This window comes from Periplaneta americana, chromosome 7, assembly GCF_040183065.1.
Source record: "Periplaneta americana isolate PAMFEO1 chromosome 7, P.americana_PAMFEO1_priV1, whole genome shotgun sequence".
Lineage (NCBI taxonomy): Eukaryota > Metazoa > Arthropoda > Insecta > Blattodea > Blattidae > Periplaneta > Periplaneta americana.
The window spans coordinates 95227101-95242184 of NC_091123.1; the positions used below are offsets into that span (position 1 = coordinate 95227101).

Sequence of the window (15084 nt, forward strand, 5' to 3'; positions counted from 1 at the left end):
AAGCATTATTTCATTTAAAGAATTGTGTTATTTAAAAATTATGTTTCCTTTTTTAAATGTTCATATGGTACTTCCTAATTTTCGTGCTCTCTGAAATAAAAACAAAGTGGTAACCTTCTTAAGTAGGCTTTTTTTGGATATCAAGCAATAAAAGGTGATGTAATTGTAGTGCAATAACCTCGAGTGCATGCAACAGATCAAGTAAATGTTTCAACCGGCCAGTTATAAATTCTCGACTGTATGCGCTCAAGCATATCATTTCCCAGCTACTTTCTTCACAACTGAGGACTAATCAGCGAGCTCGGACGGCTGTTTTCAAGAGAATGCAGAGGTCTAGTGTGTATATGAAATAATGCAATTTGTAATTATTCTTGAATTAATGCAACTTCTATTTCTTTAGAATACCATACAATGTTTGCTCATTCAGAGTTATTTATCTCTTTTATCATCCATAACCATGACCACACTCATGATTCACTCTGTCACAAAGATAAAAAAAAACGAGGAAAATGTCGGTACTTACTTTGTTGGTGAAATTCCTTTAATCAGTTCTGTAGCAATTTCCATGCGATCAGTCTTTGGAACAGTTAAATGTTACAACTCATTTTTATGGCCATAATGAGTCTTATAAAACTTTGCATTGCACTTATTATTTGTAAGATCATGTACTACTATTATTTGGCTTGTGCAAAATCTACCTAATTTGCAAGATCCTTGAGACTTCAAACTTCTTTTACGTACTGTTAATGATTGACGTGTTTTTCCTGAAAAAAAAAAGTTTTCTTTCTTTAAATTATAACAATATTTGTATGATTAATTAATATAATGAACTCAGCTTCGATCTCACACATTCAAAGTAGGTATGTCCTTTCAATATTTTCACCTCCTGTCTCTTACTAAAAGTTTACTTTCTAGGATTACAACAATATTTGCATTATTAATTAATATAATGAACTCATACCTGAACTCGAAGTAAATATTTTGACCTCCCTACTCCTAACTGAAAGTTTACTTTCATGAATTACAACAGTAATTTGTATACCCTAATTAATATATCCATTCCATATAATGAACTCATACCTGATCTCGCACATTCGAAGTATGTCCTCTCAATATTGTCACATCACTGCCTCCAATAATTGAAAGTTCGATAAACTTCAGAACACGGTTATCTTCTTTCCTCTCTTCCCACAAAATTCCAACCTTGTGCACACAAAATAAATTATTGGCACTGAAAAATGCCTTTTCGTTAGCATGATGATGCGCATTCAACAAACATAGACAATCTGTTCTTTTAAGAACCGGTATTTTAAATAATTGTTGTCAGTGAGGTAACCGTATACTGAAGTTTTCATTTGCTTGAATTATAACAGTATTTGCATCATTAATTCATATGGTGAACCCATACCCGATCTCACACATTCAAAGTATATCCTTTCAATATTTTGACCTCTTTTCCTCTTACTGCCAGTCTCTTTCTCGTACTGGACCAAGTGTTCTTTCTCTATCCTCGCCATCCATGCCATGAACTCTGCATAGAAGAAATTCAATAATTATTATACAATTAAATGAATTTCACTACAAGATTTCTCTTTTTATTATTATTATTTATATTGTCTAAAAATATGCTTACCTTCAAAACTAGAAAATTCTTGCTCCTCACATTCTTGATTAATATGATGTTTTTTTTTGTAAATGAATTCGTAAATCCGAATTGTACATATTTGAACGATACCTCACACCCTTCCAAGCACTTGAAGACACAAACATCTTTGTGCGAGATCGTGCGTATTTGCTTGCTTTCCGCACAAAACCAATACGCGGTAAGTGTGAAATACCACATTCAGTATTCCCAAGGTAACACACATAACAATTTCCCTCTTCTTACCGCTTAAGCTTTAGGCTTTTAACATATTATTTTTAGAGACGTTTAACATAGTAATAATTATAAATTGGAAACTTACCACTGCAATTTCACCTAAATTGCACTGTTAATTATTGTTTTTAAATATTTGCAAAAATTAAGTAAACTCTACAACACCACAAAAGCTACTGCATTTGTAATGCAAGTAACATTAAGGAAGCCGTGAAAAAATCAACAAGATTCCAGATGCCGATGTTATTACTGCAATATGTTATATAAATAATATTGTTAACATATTAAAATGAAAAATAAATCATTACATAACCTTACCGTTTGTTTTAAGTTCGCATTTATAGACTGGGGAGAAAAAAAAAAGACAGACGTATATCTCGGCCTGCTGGAATATAGTAAACACAGAAAACATTTTATAGCAACAATGTTGAAGATAGATATATTTGTTTTCCAAAGTTGCCGTCATTGAACAGAAACCAAGATGGAGATTTCATTGCAACTAATTAGAAATTCCTCTTTCAGGTATGTAATAAACGATCTTCGCACAAAATAATGTACGATACACAAGCGGTATGTTTGTTTTCATGTTCTCGGAAATTAAAAAGCTCAACTACATTTCGCTTTTTCAATCTTTTCCTCGAACATGAAAACCTCAACATACCGCTCTTGTAACGCATATTGCTATTGTCATATTCAATGACTTCTTTTTCTCTACAATCGTGAACTTCTCTTTTGTGTCTATTCAGATTAGTCTGGTTTGAAAAAATCTTGTTACATAACAAGCAGGCAACACCTTTTGTCGTCCACGTGGCATACGTGTCGCGTGAATAACGGTGATACAATGGCCTATCGACGTGGCGCGCGCAGTTCTGGTAACGTCCGCGTGGTTAACGTATCGTCTGCTTGTGACGTCACTTCCGCGTATGCGTACTTAGTGGAACGCGTTCCTGCAATTAGTCGCTGCTCAAAAAAGTATCGTCACAGTCTATAGTTTCTAGCACCCTCAAAACTCAAGCTTCGTGACTGTATATAGTAGACTGTGGTTTTACTTCTCGTGAGAGTTTTGTTTTTCCATTTTCAGCGCTATCAAATCATTACATATTTTAATTGTTGTTGGAGTCAACGTCTCAACTCTCATTATAAAGGAACTCTAGAGTCTAGACATTACAGTTAATGACGGATTTATTATTTTATGGATCCAATTTATTTTATTTGAGTACATAATGTACCTAGATGTATTAATTATATGTGTTATATTTCCGCTGTGTCGACTGCTAGCTGGTGTGATGTCAGCGCCAACTCTAGGGAGAAAGCAGAATCTCACGCTTTAGCTGGCTTGAAGGTCATTGAAATCAGCCCAGCTACATCAAAGGTACCGACGCGAAGTGTCCATTCTTTATAATCCCTATTCGCTGGTCTGCCTTACGGCCTGTATTAGATCACGATGGCAGTGACACAATCTATTGTTCCTAGTACTCACAGCGCTCCAAGCGGCTAGCAACTATCGCGAGAAATGCAAAAAATCATCCCAAGCTTCCCAACTGTATATACTAAACTGTGGTGCTATACCATGCATTCTCTTAACCCATTCAGAAACTTCCTCCCGCCAGAATTAAAACAGACTTTAGTGCAAACCCTCGTACTACCACTGTTTGACTATTGCGACGTAATACTTACAGACTTGACAACTGATCTTTCGAACAAGCTCTTTTACTGTCTCAGTTCCCCGTGAATGGAATTTTCTACCTCAGAAGATTAGGGGCTGCCAGACAATAACCACTTTCAAGAAAAGGCTAAACGATTTCTTACGGGCGCAGTCAAATTGAAGTTATAATTGTGATCGAGTTTAATAATTTAATTTAATTTAGGTATGACTATCATTACTATTACTATTATTATTATTATTATTATTATTATTATTATTATTATTATTATTATTATTATTATTACATAATTATTTTATTGGTGTTGTGAAGATGAAAAGAATTGTCATTGTATTATAATATTAATTATGTATTATATTGTCTTGTATTGTAGTATTGTATTGCTTTGAATTGTATTGTATTGTATTAATTATGCTATATTCATAGCATTGTAGTAATTTTCTATCATACTGGTTGAGTGGAAGAGAAGGCCGAATGGCCTTAACTCTGCCAGTTAAAATAAACCATTATTATTATTATTATTATTATTATTATTATTATTATTTATTAGGCAACGCTGAGCTTCTCTGATTCGCGGGATCCGTGAAGTCGTTGAAGGTTATATGAAGGAGATTTGCCGCGGAGAATAATATCTTTATTCTTTACTCACTTTGGAAGTTGGTTTATTATTTACAGGATATAAATATTATATTATGTATTTTTTCTGTATACATCAGGCTGTAATATGACATTATTTTCCCAGACTTTATCAATGATTCAAAGGAAATATCATAATTTAACAAAATTAAAAGTTTAGACCAGAAGTGCATAACCCGCGGCCCGCCACTATGTTTGCTGCGGCCCGATAGTAAAGTGTCAAACTTAAAATTAAAAAAAATATATTTGAACAGACTTGTATTATTAATTACTATAAATTACAGTAATCACTAATTAGTAAGATATTTATGTAGATTATTCATTATTGGAGGATGTCTGCGTACCGAGCGGACTAGCGGCGAGGTAGAGGGCTGGCCTTGCATTCGGGAGGTCCGGGGTTCGATCCCAAGGGCATGGTTTCCTCAGTTATTTTCAGGTAAATACCGGGATTGTACCTCTTGAAAGTCCGGCCATGGAGGCGATCCTTTCCTTAATCCTTTCGTATGTGTGAGTGAATGCTGTGTAATGTCTTAAATGTTTGTGTTGTATCGGAGGTGGCCCTGGCATTGAGCTGATCTCTCATCTGGGGAGGCCCTCCACGTCCTTGTATGGTCAAAAAAGTATGTGTGTGATCCATAGATTAATTCTTCTCCCGACAGGTCGCCGCCCTGTAAGTCCCGTGTGGCGTGGGTCGTATAAATGAACCTAAAAGGGAGAGGTTAAACTAAGGTGAAGGAAGGAAGGAAGGAAGGATGTCTGCGGTTTTCCAAAAGAATATTTTTTAAAATATTGGCCCGCAGTATTCATAAGGTTGAGCACCCCTGGTTTAGACTCTAATTAGTTGAAGTACATAAAACTAAAAAACCAGTTGTATTACAAATAGATTTAATTCAAATGTATAGTCATATTAAGGTATGCAGTATTATCACGTGTCCTGGATTCCTGACGAGGAAATCTGATAACCCTGTATGACTTCGAAATTTTTAATGTCTATTACTTTTTAAGATTTTACTATTTCATTTATTTATTTATTTATTCTTTTGTCGTTAAGGCCGTCAGGTCTTCTCTTGCACACCACCAGAAATAGGCCTACATGTACAATAACGGAAATAAATTAAACTATAAACAAAGTAAAATCACACGATAATATACACAGGCTACAGTCACGCTGTATTCCCACTGTATTCTAAAGAAAATGTTTACCTTCTTTAAAAATCAGAATATTAATCATCTGTCATTTCCCGTTCGAAATGAAATGAGCCAAGTTGGTGACCGAGAGATACAATGGTGGCTCTTGTGCTTTGCTTTTAATCCATTTACCACAAGACCAGCGTCCATTTCTTCTTTCCTGTCGCCGGCTACCATTACATGCGGTACATCCATTACATCATTACACCATTATCATTCTGCATCCTCGCTGTTCTGTTTGCCACGTTCGTTCTTCTAAAGCCGGATTCTTGTTATAGTTATAGTTTTCTGGATCAATAGGGATGTCTTCTCCTATTCTAGTGATATTTATATTTTTTATTAGGTTGAGGTGTCTAGGATTATTACTCCCGTCTCACAAACGGGGATCCTTCCTGTCTCCGTGGTCCTGTCCCACGATTTCGAGCGCGAGTTTCGACTTTGAGGCTTAATACGGTGTCCAGCAACGAAGCAATAGTGGACTTCTTTACTACTGTTATATGCAACCTCGACCAGTGCCCCATAAGGGGCCCAGAGCAATGTAGGTATCTTGGTAACCGATCCTGCCTCCCGGGACGGGTGTATGAATAAAATTACTGTTCGCCTCTGATGTAAGACTTGATGAACGACTTACCATTAGGTTATTGGGTTGATGCAAAAGTTCGTAGCGTTTTTCCGCTGTGACAAAAGGTTTTATTTGAGATGAATAAAATGCAGAAATTAATCAGTAATATATTTTTCTTCACCTGGCATAATTAGGAACATTAAATCCAGACGTTTGAGTTGAAGCACGTATGGAAGAATCCAGAAATGCATTTAGAGTGTTAGTTGGAAGGCCGAAAGGGAAAAAACCTTTGGGGAGGCCGAGACATAGATGGGAGGATAATATTAAAATGGATTTGAGGGAGGTGGGAATCATTGTAGGGACTGGATTAATCTTGCTCAGGATAGGGACCGATGGCGGGCTTATGTAAGGGCGGCATTGAACCTCCGAGTTCCTTAAAAGCAATATTGCAATATTCTTCTACATTATCTATGACTTTCTGGCAACGATGGGATAGTTTTTCGATTCCGTGTCTGAAGAAATCTGCTTGTTTGGAGTTAAAGAACACTAAACCAAGTCTGTGAAGCATCTTCGTAATCAAAGAAGTTCCCTTGTAGATTGGTGGATAGAGAACGGAAAATATGAAAGTCTGAGGGCGGAAGATCAGGAGAATATGGAAGATGTTGAATGACGTCACAACCAAGCTCCTGGATAGCTGCTTTCATCATGTTAGCGGAGTTCTGGGGTACATTATCGTGTTGCAGCAGCACTTGATGTAGTCTTCCCAGTCGTTTTCTTCAATTGCAGGCGCAATGTGTCTGAGTTGTTGGCAACAGTTATGGTTAGACCTATATTCGTGGGAAGGAATTCGTAATACACGACGTCTTCTTTATCCCACCAGACGCATAACATTATTTTCTATGGATAGCACTAATTTTGGTACAGGGTGTTGTGTGTTGAAACGACAGAACCATTTTCTTGCAATTCTTTCACCGATGGCATTCATCCCACACACAGAACAAGTGTTTCGAGCCGCATTCACTGTGGCCTTTGCTCCTCCACCAAGCTCCACCACTTGACACTCCATCTTCTTTAGCACATATTTTCTTTAATAAAATTGAAGGCATATTTACAAGCAAAACACTCCAAACAATCAAACAATCTCCTAATAGCGCTATGTTGCGATGACGAACAAAAACTCTACGAATTTATGCTTCAACCTAATAATGACCACCTCGAATGATAAGAGTGACGTGGGTTGCTTAGGATCTGGTCGTCGGGGACGGGGGTGTTTCCCCGGGCGGCACAAGCCCTGAAGAATCTCAAGCGTAAGAAAAATATACCTAATCTTTTTCTTACGCTCGCCCGGTTGCAGACTGACACCGACGGTTCCGCAGAGGGACCAGTTTCCTTATATTCTGGCGCTCAAAACTGCCATTTACTTCGTCAAAAGATATAAAACTAGCAAACATAAAGGTAAACGGATCTACTAATTATATTTGGACCCCAGAAAGTTAATGATAGTATACCTACTCCATGATTTATTAACATTAATCTTGATGTCACGAAAAAAAAAACAATGAACGATATTCTTCATTTTACGCGATACGCGTACTCGATAACTTTACAGGGAAAATAAAATACCTCGTCTTCGAAATGGGAGGCAATCTCCTTGTTGAAACTTTGTAATAAAAACAGAGAGAGACGCTTTTGAAGACGAAGTTGTTAGGATCGTATCCTATTAAAGTAGAAAGGCACTTCTCGCTTAACACCGTGCTCAATCTGATGACAGCTGTGGTCTTGGCATCAGACCTTATATACCGAAGAGGGCTTATGGTGTGCCGTCGCAGACAAGTGATTCAGAAAGCCGCGACGTCGCACTTCCCGATCCCGGGGGAAATCTAGGTCTATATCTCGAACTCGGTATGGAGGGCTACGAACTGTACGTAAATCTCCATAGCCTAAGATTAAGCAGTTTAGGAATTCTGGTGGCATTGTTAGAGAAAGAAAAGAAACGTCCCCAGTGAAACCATCATAAGTTTTGTACACTCGTCACTTGATAAACTCAAGTAATAAAGCTTAGGGGCGTCAAATCAGGTGAACGTGATGACCATACTCATGTTGAACCTCTACCTATCCATCTGTTGGAAAAGCGTTGGTTGACATGTTCTCACAACTAACTCAAAGCGAGGGGTTGAACCATCTTGCTGAAAGACAACGGTGTCAACAGTGCCCTCTTGCTGTAGCTGTAGTTTCAGAAATGATTCCAGCATGCCCAAGTAAGTGTTGCCTGTAACGATAGCTTCTGCGAACATGTAATTGACCATAAACAGTAGTTTTTGTGAGCCCAAGCCACACATTTACTTTTGGCGAGATCCTTTGCCATTCCAAGGTATAGTGTGATGACTCTGTACCCAATATATGACAGTTGTCTTAGTTAACTCTACTATAAATGTGAAATGTGGCCTCGTCGCTGAACAGGATATGATCCAAGATGTTTTCATTGCTTACAGCCACAATTAAATCATAACATACTGCTCTACGAATTGAATAATCTTTGTCGTCTAGCTTGTGAAACACACGAGTCTAATAAGCTTGCTTGCTCAGTGCAAAATTCAAAATAGTTGATCTTGGCAGATGTAGATGGTTACTTAGACGACGACTCGATGCTAGAGGGTTCCTCTCGATGACTTCTCGAATACGCTTCACAGTCAACTAGGGCACAGAATGTCTACCAGAACGTGGCTCATCGGCAAGATTTCCTGTCCTCTGAAATTGATTAACAAAGAATTGGATATTTGCTCGTGTTGGCAACGGTTTTCGGAATTTACGAGTAAACTCCTGTTGCATCTCTGATATGTTAAACCGCGCAATCCAGCACCGACAATAGCCAACCATTCTTTAATATTCAGCATACTAGTAGATTAGTCTGAAACAATAAAAAAATTCAACGTTTACTCAAAAATGGATCGAGACTTTGTGTCCACTCTGTAATTTACCCTTTTTTGTTAGGGGTCCATCGGGACACAGAAGTACAGTGCTTTTGCGCCTTTATCTAGTAATTACTTGATTAAGATTCTTTTATTTATGTCTCAGCAAAAATCGAAACTACGAATTTTAGACCCGATTCACAGCAGGGACTAAGACTCGCTACACGATTTTTCCGAACAAGTTCGATTGAGTGCCGGTACTGCGAGTTAGGGGAAACCGTCTTTGTATCGACGACGTAATTTCTTGTGCTCATATACTGTGAGCTCCATACCCAGCCTGAACGCAACTCATTGATCTTTCTCTCACCTTACCCTTATACCGTCGTTACAGAGATAATTTATGACGACAACGTTCTTATGATATTTATCATTGTTTCTGCAGTATTCTTTAATCTTTACGGATGAATCCCGAGTAAATGATTGTGTGGATTGTTCTTTCATTGCAAATAAACAACTCGTATATAAGTATAAACTTGTCCAGTATACTAGTGTTTTACTGCAGAACTGTATGCTTTTTATAGAGTTTTGTCGACAATCTCGGAACAGATTCCTTATATGTTACGACTTTTTAAGAAGCATTCAATCTTTCCCATCTTTATTCTGATGATACGCTAGTGCTAAGGACCCATGCCTTTTCCCGCAAACTTCTAATTTCTGATTCTCAGATTGCAGTAGTGTGGATTCCAGGCTATGTTGGGATTCCTGGTAACGGGATGCTGCAGCCAGAGACATTGCTATGATATTCACACTGGTATATTGTGTGAGAAATCGCAAAATATTAAGACATTTTTAATTAATTGTATTTGGTGACAACGGGATGAACCGAAGGAGTACCGCTTACCCTTATCACTTTTACCAGTCTCTATTATGGCTGCTAAATCAAGTGTTAAGGTGAACTGGGTTGGTCGATTAGCGCAGTGGAAGCAATAGTTTTAATAAATGCAGTACTTCAAACAGTGTGGTAAATAATCTAGCTGAATATGTAACAAATATAACAACAATGTACAATGAATGGATTCTGATGAATTAACAAAGATGCATTATGGAAAAATAATGACAATGATAACATACAATAGTTACTGAATCTGATACTCTAAATGGCCGTCTCTTCTTACAGTAATCCTATCAGGCTACTTCCTGTACAATGCCGAATATACAATTTAATTTCGGCCATTAATAAAATGTGTCCACACATCTGTGTAATATATCATTTAGAATTCTGACGTACAGTAATGAGAGGAGGAAAGAATACCTATACCATGAAACCAACTAGTCAATATATTCCCATTTAACCAACTCTGTTGATGTACAATTGCGATCTAGGACTTTCTCTACGATGCCTCACAATAAGCACGGAACTTCCACCTATTCCCAAAATGCGTACAATTATATCTGCACTCCGCGTAATCTCATACGCGACACTATACTCATAGAATTGTCAGTCCTCAAATATTCACCACCACCACCACCACCACCACCACCACCACCACCACCACCACCATTAACTAATTAAAATCGGAAACATGGAGATTTGTTTTTAGTGATCATAAGATGCTTCTGACCTTTTAAATCATAATGTCCAATTGTAACGCGTACAAGGTAACCCCTGGCGTAAGCAACCCGCAGCGCATATTCTATAAGGTTGTTCTTCCTATTTTATATGGAAAGTTATTGATCTTAGCAGAGCATGCTTGGCGTGCAATATCTCCTGGTTCTATAGGCTTTTGGACACTCATGTTTTAAATGCTGCCTCGGTCTTACCAGTCTTTGTTCACTCTATGGATATAATTGCTCAGTTTTGTTGATATTGTATGATATCCTCTATGTTCTGAACGCGCAGTATTTAAAAAAAATATTGCCATTTAGTTGTCGAGTCAACCTAATTTATCTTAATATGAGCATGAAGTTCTCATTTGTGCAGTTTCTAATTTTTTCTTATATTTTCGTTTTAGTATCCAAATTTCACTGTTATATTACTTGATTTTGAAGTTATGTAAACATAATTTTGTACTTATGTTCACTTGTTTTTGCAAATGTCTCTTTATTACTTCATTTAATTAATCATATATTTTTTAATTGTCCGCCGAGTTAACTCTGTGATAGCGTGTCTGCCTCAAGACTAGCCGGCCCGGGTTTGATTCCCGGTGGAGTCAGAAATTTTCATGTAAAATTTCTACCTCAGGACTAGGAGAGATGGCGTGCGCAACTTCTAATCACTAGATTGTGCACCAATATGCATGGGTTAAATCCAAAATCTCTTCGCAGTGCATATGAAATGAATGCATATGTCACTGTTGATAGTAATTTGTCCTTCGGACGGGGACGTTAAGCCTGGAGGCCCCCTTGGTGTTATTCGACAGGAGTAAGCTACGTGGCGGCACCGGGTTTTCCCTTCTCCTTTCCTCATCTTCATCATCATCACTCATTCCAGATACTACACTTATACATACACTCGCTCTAGTACACGACATAACTCTCCATAGATACACATCATGTACAGTGTGGCCCGCCGAAGTGATGTACAACTAGAAAATGGGTCACAATCCTGCCATCTATTCGCAATATGCGGAACCCGAATCACGTAAAGTGAAGTGGGTAGGCATATACATACATACATTCATTCATACATACATACATACATACATACATACATACATACATACATACATACATACATACATACATACATACATATGTTTTTATTTGATGTCAGTATCAATTCCTTGTTCGGAATTAAGTTATGAAGGTAGTTAATTTCAACTACTTTTTGTATTTTTACTGAAATTTCTAGTTTTACTCTTTTTAAATTTGTTCCGAAAAATCCCATGGCTTTAGCCTTGGTTAAAGAAATTTCATAGCCTTCATTTTGGCAATTTTATTAAGTGGACTTGTATGAGTTTTAAATAATTCTCTGGTTTTGCTAACAACCTGGTCTTCAGCATGTATGGGTAATAAGGCATTTAATATTGTTGCATTTATGAGTTGTGTTTCAGTTCTTATTAACTTCTGTAATAATGCAATAATGATAAAAAAAAAGTAGGGGATAGACCACAACCTTTTCATGCTCGTTTATTTGTGTGAGATGGACATGTTATTTTGTTATTTTTCAACGTTGATTAATTTTCATTTAAATTATAAAGTTACCTCGAAGTTACTCATATAGTTGTCAACGTCACTTGTTCAACTACCCTTCCTATTGTAATGTTTTAAAAATCAGCATTTAGTTCTACTGATTTATTTAAGAGCTAGATCTATTGGTTTATAACACTTTATGCTATGTAAGCCACCATATATATATATATATATATATATATATGTGTGTGTGTGTGTGTATGTGTGTGTGTGTGAATGCATCATTCCAGGTTGAATCAATTCTGTGATGCTAAGTGAGTTGAATTATTAATGAACTTGGGAGATAAATTCGGGAATGTAGCAGTCTTTGTTTAATTATTTATGTAATTCTCCAATTAAATCAAATCCATCATTCTCGAATAATGTTTGCCCGGAACAAACGATTTACAAGTGTTAATAAGTAGATAAATGTCATCTGCTCTCACTAAGATCGAGTGACACTATTTGCTGTTAATAGATTTTCTATGTCTAATTAACAATCGAAGTCCCTGGATCCGATTAGCTCATTTTGGGGTTTGTAATATTCACTGTCTAATCTAATGCTACGAAGTTAGACTGATCTGGAGTCCCATGTTGCTCGTTGTTCTATATTGACATTGAGTGTGTACAGTTTAACAGTCACTTTGATCTGTCTATTGGATTCCTCCTATTGACTTTTCTTAGGTTTCTGTCAGTGGCGGTTTGTCACTAAAATAGCTGGTAGGGTGTGTGTTCTGTATTATTATTATTATTATTATTATTATTATTATTATTATTATTATTATTATTATTGCAAAGTTTTATGAATTATGTACGTTATATAATATCCATGCGAGAGCAATTTCAAATGAATTAATGTGAATGGTTATTTTTAAGTTTAATGTTAACATTTTTATAAATAAAATTAATATTTAGTACACACTTTCTAAGACCAGTGACATTTATAAGACACATCACTATAATAAGTTCATTCCGCATATTTACAGACATGCAGAAATAAAATAAATAACACTTAATTTTTCGCTTTAATTCAAATAGAAATCGCCTCTTCCGTTCTTTTGATCAGTAAAGAGATCGGTAACTGTATCATTGGATTTGAGGGTCTCAGGCACGACTCTTTATGTATGATAAGAATAGCTCATGCTTTCAGTCTGTTTTGTACCATGGAGTTTCTCAGATATATTTTCATACATTGTAATGTTTGTAATGTTCAAAGAAACATCGTTGCACTCGATTGTCGATACTGGAGTGGTCAATATTATTTCCACAATTTTGACACTTCGTAAAACATCATCCCCAAATTATTTTTCTTAATCAAACCATAGGGTCCGTCCCAGCATTGGTTTTGATGTATTGAATAGATCTATTTCATTTCCATACATCACGGGCAACTAATTTTCCTTCACACAGCATAGGAAGATATCACATATTGCTCTTTAAGGACTCGGAAATTTATGTGGAATTAAGGGAATGTTTGTGGTTCAACAAGGCAGAAGATTGAGACATGGCAAGCGTCTTCAAGAGGACTTTGAATTTGGATAGCATTGATATAACAGGCTTCTTCAGTATTAGCAACATGTTTGAGTTGTTCATTTTGACGCGTTTTGTACTCGGCTTGGAATTTGAATATGGATAAATTTTCTCGAATATGTGCCACTGCAGCTTCAGAGTGCTGAAGAATTCTATTTAAGATCAGTGTATTGGTTTTTAATGTTTGGATAGTGTTATACAAAACGTCAACATAAGATAATACAGTGAAAACATGATAAAATGAGGTATAGACAGCATTGACCAATTGACGCCACATCACTCTGTAAAGCGGGGGACTAGAAGGTGGTCGCTACTCTGTTTTTCCACCTTAATAGATATTGCATGTCCCAATGATGGAACAATTTTCATGAAGAAAAACCCCGATAGAAATAAGAAGAAGCATAATGTAAGAAGGCTGTATATGCTAGAGTTGGGTCAACAACTATAGTCCCGTCGCTCTAATTTCCGGCAGCCAATCGCGTTGCAGGTCGGCTACATGCGTCTTGTGATTCGCTGAGGAAGACGTTATTCATTTCTTAAGGCTCGATAAATACTTAATATAATCGCCCGCCATTTTGGCTCTTTCGTTGGCGTTCGCAGAAAGCACATGAAGACGTTATTTGCCGCTCAATTATTTGCTGAATTACAGTGCGTTTGATTTATTATCATAGGAGCTACGACATGATAATGTTTAACGGTGTGGCAAATAGATTCCTCGTATGGTAGCTCGGCAACGAAAGGAAAGAAATGGCGAGCGATACTACCTATCTAGACTTTATAGAGCCTTCACTTCCTAAGACGTAAGCAAAGAGGAGGAGTCACGCCGGGAATAACAGCGTCGCGACTATAATTACGCAAGTTGTGCAAGAGAGGCCAAGAATATGATAAGCAGGGAAAGGATTTATATGTAAATACATATTTACTTATAAAGCTAATATAATTTATATTTTGCATTATCTTTATGTTTCACAATGTGTAGGGTTGAAAAATCCTACTTTTATTTTCCATATTTTTCCATATTTTAGAGTTTAGTACATATTTTCGTTAATTTCCATATATTTTCCATATTTCATATAAAACAGTCCATATTATATTAGGTTTAACAATAAAACAAAACAAAATTCCATTAACTTTTAAAAATACATTTCAACAATAGAGATTTAAACACATGTTCAGTAATCCCTTTAACATCAGAGTTATTTGAAAATTAGCAGTCCTATCAACAATGGGAAAGTAAGTTACAAAACTGTATTAATTTAATTTAAAATTTTTAACAGACTTCAGTTGTGCAGCTCAACAGTTAAATGCCAGTCAGAGTACACATAGGTTCAGTTTTGTAAATCATACTATAAAGACGGTAAATATGCCAAAAGTACGTCATTCAGTCAATTTAAAATCAAAACTAACAAGTTACATTTCAGAATTTAAAGAAGATGGTTTATCAACTGACAATAAAATATTATTTTGTAATTTGTGTCAGTGTGCAGTATCATCTACACAAAAGTTCCTGGTGCAACAACACATTACAACTAGTAAACATCAGGCCAA

The 15084-nt window shown here is 36.5% G+C and overlaps 1 long non-coding RNA gene across 1 annotated transcript; it reads right to left on the reverse strand.

Annotated features, from left to right (window-relative positions):
• Positions 1–289: 289 nt before the first annotated feature.
• LOC138702717 (uncharacterized) lies at positions 290–2521 on the reverse strand. The gene is made up of 3 exons (XR_011332872.1): positions 1634–2521; positions 1409–1531; positions 290–764 (listed from the first exon to the last, which is right to left on the reverse strand). It is a non-coding gene; the product is annotated as an uncharacterized lncRNA (long non-coding RNA).
• Positions 2522–15084: the final 12563 nt, after the last annotated feature.